A 17,755-nucleotide genomic window follows, 5' to 3' on the forward strand; every position below is an offset into this window, starting at 1 on the left:
ATATAATGGTGATAAATGGCATAATTCAAAAAATCAAAAATACACTCTCAGCAAATAACAGCAGATTTGAAAAGGCAGAGGAAAGAACTAGCAATGTGAAAGACAGTACAGTTGAAATTAAACTGACAGTGGAACAGACAGATAGAAAGATAGTAAAAATCCAGCAGGAATTTAGGGATTTCAATGACAACAGAAAACACACAAACATATATATTATAGGCATCCCAGAAGGAGAAGAGAAGGGAATGGAGACAGAAGGTGTGCTGGAGGAAATAATGGCTGAAAACTTCCCAACCCTATTGAGGGTGATGTATGTACATGTTCTGGCAATGCAGCATACCCAAACAGTATAAATCCCAACAGGCCTAGTCCAAGACATATAGTCATCTAATTATCCAATGCTCAAAACAAAGAGAAAATACTGAAGGCAGCAAGAGAGGAGAGAACCATCAGGTACAAGGGAGGCTCCATAAGATTAAGTGCTGATTTCTCATCTGAAATCATGGAGGCAAGAAGGCAATGGTATGACATAGTCAAGGTACTAAAAGAAAAACCCTTCCAAAAAGGAATTCTCTATCAAGCAAAACTGGCCTTAAAAAATGATGGAGAGTTAAAATATTCACAGATAAACAGAAACTAAGAGAATATGCCAATAAGAAACCTGCCCTTCAAGAAATATGAAAGAATTCTGCAGGTTGAATATAATTACTTTTCACAAGTGCTATCATCAACTATAACAAATATTCCACACCAATGCAAGGTGTTGATGATGAGGCAGTGCATGGGAATCCTGTATTTTATGTACAATTGTTCTATAAACCCACATCTTCTCTAATTAAAAAAGCAATTTCAAGGAAATAAAGGCAACTAGTTGGGGAAAAAAGAAAAGATGCTGGCTTCTGGAGTTATTGTCCAAATCCTCCACTCACTATGACAACCTGAGTAATTCAGTCAACTTTCCTTTGTTGCAAATATAGAGATAATAATTATACCCACCTCATTGCTTTGAGATTTGAATGAGTTACTTCGGGGAGGGCACCCCGTGGGGAGAGCCACCCAGTATGAAGGAGGGTTCAGCCTGCCCAGGAAGGTGCCGCACACATGGAGACTTGACGCAGCAAGATGATGCAACAAAAAGAAACCTGGATTCCCGTGTGGCTGACAAAAACAGTGTGGGCAAAAAGAAGAACACACAGCAGAGAACAGACAACTGGGGTTTGGGGGCGAGGGGAAAGAAAGAAATAAAATAAATCTTTAAAAAAAAAAAGTCTATTTTAACCTCTTTCCCCTCTAAATGTCTCTGATGGTTAAATGTCACAAAAGAGTCTGAAGTTATTGGTTCAGGCCCTATTCTAATGGAGAGCACACTCACTGTTTTGGAGGATTGTCCTGAAATGGGCTGACTGAGTTCTGACCAAGGAAAGATGAAGAAGTTTGTTCTTGTGATTATGAAAGGGCAAAATGTTCTTGTTTCCAAGCCAAGTGATGTGTTGTTTAGCTATACCCAGAATTATCTTAGCAGACATTTAATTCTGAATGCTTAGGACTTACCATTGATTCCTCCAGTAAGAAATCAATAATTCTATTATTGTTAAGTAGTTTTTATTAAGCATCTTTCCTGCTTTGAAATTTGAAATGTATTCTAATTAATGAACTTTCAAGAAAGAGCTATACCCTTTGTTATTTTGGATGTGATATAAATATCTAAATAATATTCGGGTGTATCAATTAAGGCCCAGTCAGATGACAGGAACTAGACAAGTTTTACTTTTTAAAATAATAATAATTTCTAAGAGAGAAGCTGTAGGTTTATAGAAAAGTCATGCAGAAAGTACTGAGTTTCCATATAACCCTTCCCTCCCCAATTATTAACACTTTGTATTAGTGGTACCTTTGTTAAAATTGTGAAAAACATTATTACAATTGTGCTATTGACTATGGTACTTGGCTTATATTAGGGTTCACTGTTTGGACTGTATAGTCCTATGGGATTTTTAGCCTAAAATATCTCCTTTTAACCACATTCAAATAGATAATTCAGTGGTGATAATTACATTCATAGTGTAACCACCATCCATTTCCAAAGCTTTTCCATTACTCCAATTGGAAATTATTTACCAATTAAGCATTAACTACCCATTCCTACTGCCTCCCTATCCCCTGATAACCTGTATTCTATTTCCTTACTCAATTAATTTAATTATTCTAATCATTTTATATCATTGTGATCCTACAATATTTGTCCTTTTGTACCTGGCTTGATTCACTTCACATGATGTTTTTAATGTTCCTCCATGATGTTGCATGTATTGGAACATCATTCCTTTTCATGGCTGGAAAATATTCCATTGTATGGAATACACAAAAATTTCTTTTAACATTTATTTGTTTGTTTTTTACTTAATTTATTTTTAATTTATCTGCCCCCCCACCCAGCCAGTGGTTCTCTTTGTTTGCTCACCTTCTCCAGGATGCATGGGCAACCGAACCTGGGACTCCCACATCAGAGGCAAATGCCCAACAGCCTGAGCCACACCTGCTTCCTGGGGGCTGTGGCCTCTGCTTGCTTAAGTGTCTGCTAGTTGTGATGGGTGGAGCATCTAACTCTTGTTACAGCAAGGTGCGGATGTCTACCTCGCCTTGCAGTGGAATGCAACATCTAGCTCTAGTTGTGGTGGTGGTGTCTGTGTCTGCTTGTCTTCTTTACGAGGTACTATGACCCAAACCTGGGATCTCCCATGCAGTAAGTGGATATCCAACTGGTTGAACCACATCTACTTCCCACCAAATTTTGTTTATCCATTCAACTGTTGTTGGCTACTTGGTTGCTTCCATCTCTTGGCAAATATGAATAATGGTGCTTTGAAGATTCGTGTGCAAATATCTGTTCTAGTCTCTGCATGCAATTTTTTAATATATACCTAGAAGTGGGATTGCTTGGTTATATGGTAATTCTAGAATTAATTTTCTGAGGAACCGCTGAACTGTTTTCTGCAGTGACTGCACCATTTTACACTACTACCAATGATGAATGAGAGTTCCTATCTCTCCATCCTCTCCAACACTCGTTACTGTCTGTATTTTTAATAGCAGCCATCCTAGAGGGTATGAAATGTTATCTTTTTGTGGTTTTGATTTGCATTTCCCTAATAATTATATTGAGCATCTTTATGTGTGCTTTTTGGCCATTCATTTATCTTCTGTTTGAGAACAATCTATTCAAATTTCTTGCCCATTTTAAAAATTGAGTAGAGACTTTTGAGCTGATGATTAATCTGTGCAGAATTTGTGAGTAGATTGATTGTAATGGATTGGAAATGTGATGGTGATATGAATGTAATTAACAGCACTGATATATGAGAGTGAATGTGGTTGAAAGAGGACATTTTGGCTTATCCATGAGGCTAGAAGGGAAGCTAGGGGACTATATAACCTAGTGAATTCTGGGGTGGCCAAGGACTGTGGTTAAGAATTGAAATATGGAGGCGAGGCAAGATGGTGTCTGAGTGAGTGCACCTCATAATCTCTCCTGGAAAGAAGCGGTTGAGTAGGGTTAGAGTCCTGCCGGACTGGGCTGTTTCGGGTGATTGCAGGGCAGGAGGTGTCTGGATGTTGATTTAGTGGGACGGTGACAGAGGAAATTCTTGCAAGAGGTAGAATTTTGGGTCTCTTTCACGGAGGTTGGGGTTGAGGGCGGGACCCTTCCTCCTGGGCCTGGCGGCCTGGCGGCTGCAATTCCTGAAGTCTTTGCTGCACTGGGGAGTTCCCAAGCCCTGAGTGGGCTGTTTTGGGGGCTTGCAGGGTGGGAGGTGTCTGGAAGTCAATTTGGTGAGACAGTGACAGAGGAGATTCTTGCGAGAGGTGGAATTTTGGGTTTCTGACTCGAAGGTCAGAGGTTCTGGGTGGAGCCCCTCCCCCTAGGGCTGGCGGCCGGGCTGCAGCAATCCCTGGGATCTTTGTTGTGTGGGGTGTTCCCAAACCCTGAGTGGGCTGTTTTGGGGGCTTGCAGGGCAAGAAGTGTCTGGATGTCGATTTGGTGAGACAGTGACAGAAGAGATTCTTGCAAGAAGTGGAACTTTCGATTTCTGACATGGAGGTCAGAAGTTCTAGGTGGAGCCCCTTCCCCTAGGGCTGGTGGCCCATGCACGGTGGTCCCTGAAATCTTTGTAGTGCAGCAGCACTCCCAGCGAGCTGTTTCGGGGGCTTGCAGGGCAGGAGGTGTCTGGATGTCGATTTGGTGAGATAGTGACAGAAGAGATTCTTGTGAGAGGTGGAATTTTGGTTTTCTGACATGGAGGTCAGAGGTTGCAGGTGGGATCCCTCCCCCTAGGGCTGGCACCCAGCTGCGGGGATCCCTGAAGGCTGTGTTGTGCTGTGGTGCTCCCAGGCCCCCTGTTAACTGGATGCATGGTTCCCAGGCCTGTGTCCCCTAAACCCTGGTGGCCCATGCTCCAGAGACTCACACACCTTGAGTCTGCAGTGTCACAGACTTCCCATCCCTGAATCTACCACGCCCTGAGGTCCATCTAAGGTCCTTGATTACCCTAGCCCTTGGCGTTTGTGTTTTTTTTCTTTTTCTTTTTTCTTTTTTTGTCTTGGTTGCTAATATTGCATTGTCTCCTGGTCTTTTCTCCCATTTTATCCCCCAAGGTCCTTTTTCATTTATTTAGTTTTTTTTTCCTTTTCTTTTTCTTGCTTGTCTCCCCCCCCCTTTTCTTTCCCCACCCCCTTTTTCTCTTCTCTTTTTTTCTTTTCTCTCTTTTACTTCTTGTTTTATTTTATTTTATTTATATAATAGGTGTCGCAGGGAGCACTTCACATTTGCTGTGTTTCCTCATCCTCTATTTCCTCTTTTCTGTGTGAATTGATTTTGGCCACCTACACTATCTCCTTTTCCCCATATCTTGTTATCATCCATCATCTGCTGTTTCTCTTACATTCCACCTCTCTTTCTTTGGCCCCCAAATTGTCTAACTTTTTATTTCTAATACCTTTGTTCTGTTTTCTGTCTTTTATCCACTCTTACATATTATTGTCTTTTTTTTCTCTTTCCCTCTCTTATGAAAACACTGGCTTTTAAATTCATACTATGTTCCTCCCCATATTCAGTTGACTTTCTCATTATAGATACTCTACTTACTGCTATAACTCTACACAACTTACATGAATCTAATACCCATTCTCCTAGATCTCATATTGGTGCTCTTTTAACATTTATTACCAATACTACTTCATACATTTTCTTTTCTTACTCATTTTGCTTTCCCTGGCCCTAATATTTTCCTTCAAAGTGAACTTAGCCAGCAACAAGAAAATAGAGTAGGAAGAACAAAGTGACAAAGAGAAGACATAACACTTATGCACAAACAACAACTAATTAACCCCTAAGACTAGACAAAGAAGCTAAGGAACTGATTAAACCCATCAAGATAAAATGATGACCAGACAGCAACAAAAAACTAAAAACCAAACCAATAATCAGGAAAACATGGCTGAATCCAATAAACAAACTAAAAACCAGGAAGGGGAGCAGAACATCGGGCAAGTAATAAAGATCTCAAAACATATATTAGAGACCAAGTAAATGAAGTAAAGGAAGAGATTAACAATATGAAGAAAACACTTGGAGAGGAAATTGCAGACATACACAAAAAGATAACATATGATGGTGATGAACACCACAGTTCAAGAAATCAAAAATACACTCTCAGCAAATAGCAGCAGATTAGAAGAGGCAGAGGAGAGAATTAGCGATGTGGAAGACAGTACATCTGAAATCAAACAGATAGTAGAACTACTTGATAAAAAGATAGAAAAAATCCAGCTAGGACTTAGGGACCTGAATGACAATGCAAAATGCACAAATATACGTATTATAGGCATACCAGAAGGAGAAGAGAAGGGAAAGGGGAGAGAAGGGGTGTTGGAGGAAATAATGGCTGAAAACTTCCTGAATCTACTGAGAGAGATGGATGTACATGTCCAGGAAGCACAATGCACACCAAACACCATAAATCCCAACAGGCCCACCCCAAGACATATACTTGTAAAATTATCCAATGCTCAAGACAAAGAGAAAATTCTAAAAGCAGCAAGAGAAAAGTGAACCATCACATACAAGGGAGACTCCATAAGACTTAAGTGCTGATTTCTCATCTGAAACCATGGAGGCAAGAAAGCAGTGGTATGATATAGTCGAGGTACTAAAAGAAAAAAATTTCCAACCAAGAATACTCTACCCAGCTAAACTAGCATTCAAAAATAATGGAGAGTTCAAAATATTCACAGATAAACAGAAATTGAAAGAGTATGCCAACAAGAACCCTGCCCTTCAAGAAATACTAAAGGGAGTTCTGCAGGAAGAAAGAAAAAAACAGGAGAGGCAGAGTTGGAGGAGAGTGTAAGAGCAACAAAAAAGACAAAAAGAGAAGGAAATAAACGAACAAAATATGACAAATAGAAGTCCAAACAAAATATGGCTAACAAATAATTTCTTGAAGGTAATAACACTGAATGTCAATGGATTAAATTCAGCTGTCAAAAGATTCAGACTGGGAAATTGGATAAGGAAATATGACCCATCTATATGCTGTCTACAAGAAACACATCTTAGACCCAGGGATTCATGGAGGTTGAAAGTGAATGGCTGGAAAACAATCTTACAAGCATTGAATAGCCATAAAAAGGCAGGAGTAGCTATATTAATATCAGACAAAATAGACTTTAAATGCAAAACAATTGTGAGAGACAAAGAAGGATACTACATATTAGTGAAAGGGACAATCTTTCAAGAAGAATGAACAATCATAAATATGTACTCTCCTAACAAGGGTGCCTCCAAATACGTGAGGCAAACACTGGAAACACTAAGTGAAAGAATAGATGCCTCTACAATTATAGTGAGAGACTTTAATACACCACTATCAACTTTGGACAGAACATCTCAAAACAGAATCAATAAAGAAACAAAATATTTGAACAGTATATTAGAGGAGCTGGATCTAAGAGACATATACAGGTCATTACACCCGAATACTGTAGGATATACATTTTTCTCAAGTGCACATGGATCATTCTCCAAGACAGACCATATGCTAGGCCACAAAGAAAGGCTCAATGAATTCAGAAAGATTGAAATCATATAAAATAATATCTCTGACCACAGTGGAGTGAAACTGGAAATCTACAAGGGCCAGAGACCGAGATTTCACACCAAGATATGGAAATTAAACAGCGCACTCTTAGAAAAACAGTGGGTCAAAGAGGAAATCTCAAAGAAATTAATAACTACCTTGAAACTAATGACAATGATAACACAACATACCAAAACTTATGGGATTCAGCAAAAGCAGTACTGAGAGGGAAATTTATAGCCATAAATTCATACATCAAAAAAGAAGAAAGAGCAAAGATTGAAGAACTAACTGCACATTTGGAGGAATTAGTAAAAAAACAACAAAGTAACCCCACAGGAAGAAGAACAAAAGAAAAATCAAAGATAAGAGCAGAACTAAATGAAATAGAAAATAAGAAAGCATTTGAAAAGATAAACAAGACCAAGACCTGGTTCTTTGAGATCAATAAAATTGACAAACCCTTAACTAGAGTAACAAAGAAGAAAAGAGAGAAGATGCAAATATACAAAATAAGAAATGAGAAAGGAGATATCACCACTGACCCCACAGAAATAAAGATTATCACAAGAGGATACTTTGAAAAACTATATTCCAATAAAAATGACAATTCAGAGGAAATGGACAAATTCCTAGAAACACATAAGCAGCCTATATTGACGAAAGAAGAAATTGATGATCTCAACAAACCAATCACAAGTAAAGAGATAGAATCAATCATTAAAAACCTCCCAACTAAGAAGAGCCCAGATGGCTTCACAGGTGAATTCTACAAAACATTCCGGAAAGAACTAAAACCAATCCTGCTGAAACTCTTCCAAAAAATCAAAACAGAAAGAACATTACCTAACTCATTCCATGCTGCCAGCATTGCCCTGGAGGCATTTTCGGAACTTGGAGTTGTCCTGGGTGATGCTGCAGGAACAGTTACCAGACATTGTATGTCCTCCCATGGCCCACTGGGTGGAACATGGGAGAGTGTGGGCTCACATCATAATGTGGGCCTTTGACCATGAGGTGCAGTGGTGTTCAGAGATGTATTCGCCAAATACAATGAATGTCTCACAATGATGGAGGAGATTGTTGTTAAGGGGGGAGAAGTGGGTGAGGGTGGTGGGGGGTATATGGGGACCTCATATTTTTTTAATGTAATATTAAAAATATAAATAAAGACAAAAAAAGAATCTAAATATAAGACTTTTTTCAGGATCTATAACAAAGGTATGTAACTAGTGCAGGGTATTGATAGTGGGGTGATGATATGGGGGAAAATATGCCTAAAACACACTTCTATGTGATATGAATGTGTTTGTGTTGTCATAGGTATGGTTTCTTAATAGACAGAGGCCCACACAGTCACTAAGAAAATATTAAACTTCCATTCTGGGGAAGCCCAGCTACTTTCCTAAATAAAATGGCAGAAATCTGTGGAATATATAAATCATGTCTAAAAAAAGAAAACAGACCAACATGCCAAGTTCTCTATTTTAATGCTTGTACATATGAACCTTATTCCTGTAAAAATGAAACAGCCTTATTATAATTAATGCACAAGAGTAACCTCCTGAAAGCATCCTTATTATTCAAATATGCTCTTTCTCAAAGCCAAGCTCTGCATGTAAACCTTCCCCACAATGTAGGACATGACTCCTGGGGATGAGCCTCCTTGGCACTAAGGGATTATTGTGAAGCACCATCTCATGAAGCATTTGGAAAAAGACCTTTACTAAAAGGGAGAAACATTAAATACAAAAGGGTTTTTCACAGCTAAGTAAAAAATAAAAGTAAAAAGAAAAGTGAACTGGGGGGTCATTCCAGAGGTTTCACTTTTGCAGTTCTCAGGCAGATTTCACCAACTTCCACAATAAACAAAGTCTCAAACAAGAATGGTCCCAAGGGCTCTAAAGATGTCCATACAGGACAGGCAAGGCAGAGAGCCTCATGAAATCAACACCCTTTTGGAGGCCTCTATTTGGCAATATATGATAATCTGTTTCCCCAATATTACACAGTTAAACTCATTTATAATTCCCCTAATCATGATTTTTCTACCCTTTTTATTTGAACCTATACTTTTCAATGTACCTGCTAAATATATTTCTCAGAGACTTAAATCTTTGGCTTTTTATATGCCAGTTGAGCCCTGAATCCCAACAGAATTGCAACGAACTCCTACTCTCCAGTTCTTTGGGTTTGCCCTGGACAACCAACAAAATGATGATAACGAACAAGTCCCATCACAAAAAACAAGGAGGATCTATAATTGCAAGCAATATAATTCCTTCCATCTGCCCCATAATATCTAAATTCCCTCTTAGCCTAAATCAGTCAGAATGGACACAATCACAAATTCCTCAACATTGAAAACAAAATAAGGGGGGAGTGTAACCAGAGACCAAGAAGATTTATTGTTATTGTAGTTACTATCTTTGCTTGATGGAAGAACTTGTAACATTGATATAAAGATAGTGGTTGCCAAGGGATTGGAAGGGGGGGTAGGGATGTTTGGGTGGAACACAGGGTATATTTGAGGTGGTGAGATTCTTCTGTATGATCCTGCAATGATGGTATATTAGTTAGCCAAAGGGGTGCTGATGCAAAGTACCAGATATCTGTTGGGATTTATAAAGGGTAATTATTTGGACTAGAAGCTTAGTCACCAGGCCAAAAAGCATACATTACATCCCTTACCAAAGTCTATTGCCAAGTATTGGAGCAAGATGGCTGCTAACATTTGCAAGGGTTGAGCCTCTCTCTTCCTCTTAAGGCTCTGTGGTCTCTGCTCTCTCCACAAGGCCAGTTGTAAACTGTCAGGCAAATAGTGCATCTGTCTTTCCAGCTCTCTGCCATGTCTATTGGAGCCTTTTCTCTTTCTTCACATATTTGACTGTGTATTTCCTTCTTTGTGTTCTAGCACCCAAACTCCTCTGGAGTTTTGGTATTGGAGCTTGATTCTGAAGCTGGAGCACCACGGAGAGAGACAGAGCCATTCACCTAATAGTCTACAGCTGACCTTGTGGAGAGAGACAAAGCTTAGAGAGCCTAATAGGCTACTGCTGACCTTGTGGAGAAAACTAAGTACCTGGGCCCAGAGGAACCCAGGAAGCTGAATACTTGCAGATGGCAGCAGCCATCTTGCTCCAAACGTGAAAATAGAGTTTGGTGAGGGAAGTAACTTATGCTTTACGGCCTGGTATCTGTAAGCTCCTACCCCAAATAAATACCCTTTATAAAAACCAACCAATTTCTGGTATTTTGCATCAGCACCCCTTTGGCTAACTAATATAGGTGCTGTCTTAGTTTCATAAGGCTGTTGTAACAAAGGGCCATGAACTGGATAACTTAAAGCAATGAAACTTTTTTTTCTCATAATGCTGGAGGTTAGCAGGATCATGGTCCCTCTGAAGTCTCTAGGGAAGGATCGTTCCATGTCTGTTTCCTGGATTCTGGTGCCTCCAGGGATTCCTTTGTCTTGTAGATACATCTGCTTCTGTCCTCACACAAACATCTTCTCTCTTTTTCTCTCTGTTTAGCTATACCACTTTTCATAAGACAACCAGCCATATCAGAGTTGGGCCTCATCTTAATTAGCCACATATTCAAAGACTTTCCAAATAAAGTCACACTCATGAGAACAGGGAGTTAAGACTTGAATATATCTTTTAGGCGGATGCAATTCAACCCACGATAGGTAGGACTGAAGATAAAGGGAGAAAACTGGTGGAGAAAGTCCCTTCTCTCTCCGCCAGCCATGCACACTGACTCTAGTGCATCCAATTGGCAGAATATTGATATAAATACATTATAATGAGTATCCAGTGATGTATATTAAAAGGCTATTAAGTGAGTTTTCAGGAGTTAGGAACTGAGGATGCAGGGAACATAAGACAATTTTGACACTTCTTTAATTAGTCAAGGAAGGCTCCATGTAGGAGATGGGATATAAAGTTATGAGAAGGAAGATATTAAATCTCAATGTTCAAGGGGTAAGAGAATAGAATCAGTGTAATTGTGGGGCAATGGAAGTGTTCCACAAGATCATGCAATGATGGATAAAGGACACGTTAAATTTACCAAAAATGTATAAAAGTCTATAGGCTAAAATGTAAGCCATAATGTAAAACATAAGATAACTACAAATTTAGAAAATTGTATAGTCTAAAATATAAACCATGATGGAAACCCAAATGGAACCATGTTTGAAAGCTATTGTTTCAATATCTGTACATCAGCTGCAGCAAATATAATATAAACATGTAAAAAGATCATTCCTTGGGAAGGGACAAAGGGTTTGATGTTGGATATGTGGAAGTACCGTCTATTGTATATATGAATTACTGCGATCTAAAACTTATGTGAACAAAAACTTAATAATTAGGAAAAAAAGAAAGGATGTAGACACTGAGGAAGAAATGGAAGAAACTGCCTGGCCACTGTACATACAGGGCAACACCTATACCACCAATGAAAGGCAAAACATCAAAAACAAAGCTTTTACATTTTTTTTCATTTTTTGATACCACAATTTATTTTTATTTAGTTTTTCTAAATTTGTATGTATTCCATATTTAACCTTGAAACCCATCACTATATTCCATTTTACTATTAATGGAACCTGGCAATATATTAGGCTTCATTTTTTAAAGACGTTTTGGACCACAGAGAGGTTCAACTATGGCAGGGGAGGAACACTGATGTGGGGTGTTATTGATAGGGGGCATATGGTTGGGAGGGAGTTCTCCAGGGCATGTATACATAAAAGGTACATAGAAATGTTTGGATATTTTCATACTGGTTTCAGTTACAAATGACACCTGAGGGATGCTGATTTCCTAGCCAGGGGAGCTCTATCACATTCCCCAATGGAACAGCAAAAATTCCCCAAGTGCAATGGCAAAGACCAAAAAAGATGGATGGTCCAACAATGAGTCCTTGATACTGATGGATATGACTATGAGACTGTGTGCCTCAAATATGAACTAGGCCTAGAGCTGCAGGGTGCCTAAGAGTTACCTCTCAAATGTGGTCACTCTCTAAGCCAACCACAGCATGTAAATGCATTACCTTCCCCCCAGTGTGGGACATGACTCCTGGGGATAAGCCTCCCTGGCACTGAGGGATTACACCAAGCACCAGCTAGATGATGTAACTAGAAAAATTCCTTGAATAAAAGGGTCAACTCAGACCAGCGGAATGTCTCAGGCTTCATGTAATATCAGGTGTTAAAAACTGCTTTTTGACTTTGGAGAAAAGGGAAATGGAAAGGACAAATGAATTTATATGGCTATGAGTCTCCAAAAAAGAGTTGGGAGGTCATCAGAGGGGTAGCGCTTATGCACGCCTCAGCAGGGTCCCAGAGACAGCCAAAGTAGATAGAAACCCAGGTACTGATTCTCCTGAAGGCTACAGAGACCCACAGGTTCTATGGTTATGGCAGATGACTCTGAAGTTCAGTGCCATGTCAGTTGGCCCTACTGTGGAGTTTGTGTTCCTGGTGTGATGGAGTTGGACTCAGATATGACCTTTCTACTCATGCCTCTTTTGTTACTTTTACCAGACCTGTGGTTGACATTGGGGTTTGTGTGTACTCAGGACACCTGAATCTCTGTACTGTCCATGTGACAGTCAGGCCCTGAGCCTCAACAGACTTGCAACTCCTACCCTCTGGTTTATTGGACTTACCCCGGCCAGCCAACAGGGAGGTGAAGAAGGTCAACCACTACACCAGGGACCCAAGAGTGCCTACAACTGTAAGTAGGAGAATTGCATCCATCATCCATGTGGGATCTAAGTCCCCTCTTGATGTAGAGGGGGCCTGGACATAACCATCCCTGGGTCCACTGGATGGAGGAATAGAGTATAGATTAGAATGGACTTACTGGTGTTCTGTTGGGAAACTGTTGTGATTAGTAATGGAAGAAATTGTAGCATCAATGTGGAGAAAGTGGCCATGGTAGCTACTGATGGTAGGGAGAGAGAAGAAGAGATATGATATGGGGGCATTTACAGGATTTGGAGTTGTCCTGGGTGGTGCTACAGGGACAGATGCTGGACATTGTGTGTCCTGCCATGGTCCACGGTGTGGATTGGGGGAGAGTGTAGACTACAGTATAGACCACTGTCAATGTGGTGCAGCAGTGCTCAAAAATGTATTCACCAGGTGCAGTGAATTTGCCACTATGATGGAAGACATTGTTGGTGTGGGAGGAGTGAGGTGAAGGGGGTGGGGGGTAAACGGGGACCTCATATTTTTTTAATGTAACATTTAAAAGAAAATAAAGAAGGAAAAAAAATCTCAATGTTTGAGGTATAAGAGAATGATTCTTACTTATTTGCTGTTTCACACCTTCTGCAGTGAACAGATATATTTTGAGGTGAAACTAGGGCACATAAGAAGGAATTTACATGGCTCACCAGCAGGGATGTCTGTTGTTTACTTCATTCAATATCATTGATTGTTACTAAGTTCACAAGATGTCCAAATGTATGTGAAAATGCCCATATGAGCCATGCTTCATTCTTGTATATATAAACTATCGCCCCTGACACAGTCATAAAACAAGCCCTCAGTCAACCCTATGCATTGTTAGTTCACTGCATCTCCACTTCCAGAGGGAGAAAAAGTTAGAATCTGTGGCAAAGAATAAAGGTAGCAAACATGTATTTTTATGTGAGGAAACATAAAGTGTTTATATTCATCCAGGAGAATTTGTCTGTACTCCCTGTCAGATGGAAAACAGACTTGCCCATCATCTGGGAAAAGAATGCACTAGAATATTATTTTGTATCAATTCTTCACTTACATGAACATAACTGTTCTTCTTTTTAAATTTTATTTGTAGACATAAAGAAGAAATTACCTTTAATCATAACCCTTAAGAATTTTATGGTTTTTAAAGATATATTAAGATCCCTAGGACCAGGGATTCTACCCGTTATAAAGTAAGTGGTACAATATACTCCTATTATTTTTGGCTTCTTAATTAGACTTCATACTTTATGTTTGTCTTTTTTTCATTTTTGAAGAATGATAAAAAATTTTCAAATCATGCTATACCTTTTTTAAATCTTTAGTGCAGTAATAGTTTTTAAAATTGGCAGTTTCTTTTAGTTGGTCTTTTGTTCAAGTGAATCATACTATTAAACCCTTGTGTAAGTGCTGACTGTGGAAGTCACCCACATGTAAACTATGAAAAATTTAATGCTGTACATAACTGAATTGGACAAAACCTTGTCTTAAGTTTAAGTTTTTCTCTGGCCTTTCTATTTTTTCAGAATAGACTCTTGAGAGTTTTCTTCATATCTTTCTTCATCGAGATGTAGATGTTAGGATTGAATTAGGGGTCATGACAGTATAGAAAAGAGTCAGGGATTTTCCCCCCTTCTGAGAAAATTGACCGTGATGTAGACTGCAGTGACACTGCAATAGAGGATGACAACCATCAGGTAAGAAGTACAGGTACAGAAGGACACTCTTCCTCTTTTTAGGCTGGATGGTCAAAACTCCCTGAGCAGTGGGACCATAGGAGGAGGATGAGCAGAGGAAAATGGATACCATATGGCTGAAAGGATGTGGAAAGAGATAAGGCTGGAGAAGCAGGGCTAAATGCTTTATTTGGGAATATAGATACTGCCTTAAAGATTATGGTCTAAAAAGCCTTAACTGATTCAAAGAATGAGGGGAACAAGATAAAATTTGTGTGCTTATAAAAAGAAATCCTGACATTTTTAATGAAGAAAATATGGAAGATTGTGGTAGTTATTTTTAAAAATGTATCTATTAAAAAACTTGATTTTGTTCATTTTGTTATCATTATATAGGCATAGCCTAAAGACCTTTACCTCTATTAAGCAATTAATGTGAGGAAGAAGGGACACAGGAAATTTAGTGTAAATGTTATACTCTTTTCTGTACATGTTTCAATAGATAATGACCCTCTGTAACAAAGCAAGCCAGCTAATTCACTCTGTGGAAGCAATATTTTACTACACGTGGAAACTATATTGACCAAAGAAAGACTCTATAGGGGTCACAGTGAAACTTCTAAAAGTATATATTAACAAGTTTTATTGTGGAAGATTTTGGGTCTCTTTTGACTCTCTTTTATGTTGAATTGAAGTAGTTGTCTACTCAGGTTAGATCCTCACCTTGAGAAGATGGCTATCAGTACAATTAGACTAGATCATCCCTCAGTTCCATATAAATTGACTGTTAAAATGTAGTGGTTTTTGCTCTTAATTGGCAACATGTAATGTCCACCTTCAAGACCCTATAAAGATTTTGGCCCTTAACACACTGAAAAACAATACTTTTCAAAAGATTTCTTGGCAAAAAAAGGTATTTCTGAAAGAGTACCTGATGAGCATATATACTATATCAATTTAATCTTCATTAATTATTTCGCACACTTTTCCACAAACTATGCAGAGGAAAGTGAACACAAGGAATCTGGCTATGATACAGAGCAGATCACTAAAGGCATAAAAATATTTAAAGCTTTAGCTATATTTATCTTTCTACTATGTATCAGTTTTTATGTCTTAATTTACCTATCAGTTAGATTATTTTAAAAATTTCCCCTAAAACTTTAAATAATATTGATGCATCTGGAAATATTCGTCATGTTTACCTTGTGACTTTATATAATTTTGAAATTGAATATTTTTGGGATATCCTAATAGTCCAGCTATCAATTGCCTTACAAAGGACCCTAAAACTTAGTGGTTTAAAATAACAAACATTTTATTATATCTCACCATTTTGTGAGTTAGGAATTTAGGCAGGGAAAAGAAGGTTGGGTAATTCTTCTTTTCCATGTATTGTCTACTGAGAACACTTGGAGGCATTAAAAAGGTAATTGGGTTGGTCAAGAGGGTCTATGATAGCCCAATTCTTGTGGGAGAGCTGGCTGGAAGACTGGCTTATGTGGTACTATGGATGATATAGCAAGTGGCCTCTCTAGCATTGTTATTTTAGGGTAATGAATCAAGGATCCAAGAGAGTTCTTACCTGGAAGCTGCTAGGTTATTATGACCTTGCTTCAAAGATCTAGAATATGACTTTTACTGCATTTTAATGTTCAAATAAGTCACTAAAGCTAGCCCTGATGTAAGGGGAAGGGAACTGTTCTCCATCTCTTTTTTCAAGTAGCAGGAAAGAATTTGAGGCCACCATTAAATGTACCATCTCTTTTAGAAATATAGTCTTCAATACTCTCAAATAAGTCCTAGGATTAGGTTATATCATAACATGGCTATATATACTGATAGACTTTCTTTGGATTGAAGGCACATTGCTTTTACTGACTTGTGCCATGCCTATGACATTAAGGAAGTTATAAGAAAAATCTCTTTTACATCTTTACATGTGTTCAGTAATATACTTTTAAAGGGTTTTTTTTACCATTAAACAATTCAACGACTGCTCTATTTAGGCCAAGGGGAAAAACTCCTTCATGATCTTAGGAAAAAGAACAGTCATTCTTCTTTCACATTTCTTAAAGTAAATCCTGTAACACAATGATTCATGTTTACTTTTTGCTCTGATGTCAGAAAATGTTCCTTTATCTTCATTTTATCCTAATTTTCATACATTTATTACTCTCCTTTAATTTTCTATCCTTTGATATGTTAAAGATTGGTATACATGAGTTAGGTGGATAAAACAAATTAAGTGTAGATGAATTTAGGAAATGGAAATGAAAGAAATAAAAGATGCTAGTATCATGTCTCCATTCTACTAAGGGAAATAATGAAGAGATACTTCTGTGGTAGTCTCAGTTTCATCATTTACTAGCTGAATAACCTTGGACAATTCCCTGCAACTTCTCTAATGATCAAATTCTTATATGAAAAGGAGGAATCATGAAAGTATTGTTTATAGTATTTAAGGATTAAAAGAGATGAAGTATATAATGCACTTGATCCAATGTCCACTCTTCTGGGAAAACCTCAATAATTGTTAGCTATTGAATTTACCTTCAGTGTTTGACTTAAATTTTATTTTCTTTAATGTTTTCTGTCTTTATATTTTGTTTTCTCAAATAGAATCCACTTGTTTTTTTTTTTTAGGTAAAATGTCATACCACTTTCATTTGTAGATATGGAACCTGACACAGCATCTTGTTCCTATGACAGATATGCTTGTATGAATTCACTCAATGGTGGGAAAGTTTCTATAAAATGAAATGAACTACAGAGAAAAAAATATCCAAAGTCATAACCAGATGAAAGCAATCCACTTAATACCTGGAATTTTTGACTCATATGAAGTTTATAGAGATTTAAATTTATGGAGAGGAAAAAAAATTAATTAATAATGTGTTTCAATTTTATATAGTGTATACTTGGGAATAATAGGGATGAGAATAAAGAAGCTTGTAAAGAGAGAGATCTGAGAAAAAGAGAAAAGAGGGAGATGAGAAGGTGGAAGTGTCAGAAACTTATAAATTAATCAATTCAACAAATATTCATTGAATACCCAATCTTTTTTTAGAGGATTCCTGAAAATATATGGCCTCTTACAATCAAATAATTTCTTTTAGAGGTGGGATTTTAGGCATTCAGGCAATACAGAAGGTGAAGTGTTTAGGATAAGGGTGTTTAGGAGCTCTCAGAAAACC

The 17,755-nt window shown here is 38.1% G+C and overlaps 1 long non-coding RNA gene across 4 annotated transcripts in view; it reads left to right on the forward strand.

Annotated features, from left to right (window-relative positions):
- LOC101434481 (uncharacterized) overlaps positions 1 to 17,755 on the forward strand; it is a 78,416-nt gene that overhangs the window by 29,934 nt on the left and 30,727 nt on the right. The window contains exons 5-7 of one of the 4 annotated variants that reach the window (XR_009182426.2): positions 10,048 to 10,295; positions 12,726 to 12,883; positions 13,976 to 14,075. The exons of 2 other annotated variants lie outside the window; for them this stretch is intronic. This is a non-coding gene — a long non-coding RNA (uncharacterized lncRNA). The remainder of the gene's footprint in view (positions 1 to 10,047; positions 10,296 to 12,725; positions 12,884 to 13,975; positions 14,076 to 17,755) is intronic. One more of the 4 variants, XR_011647281.1, reaches the window with a different exon arrangement.

The sequence above is a fragment of the Dasypus novemcinctus genome, chromosome 2, assembly GCF_030445035.2.
Source record: "Dasypus novemcinctus isolate mDasNov1 chromosome 2, mDasNov1.1.hap2, whole genome shotgun sequence".
NCBI lineage: Eukaryota > Metazoa > Chordata > Mammalia > Cingulata > Dasypodidae > Dasypus > Dasypus novemcinctus.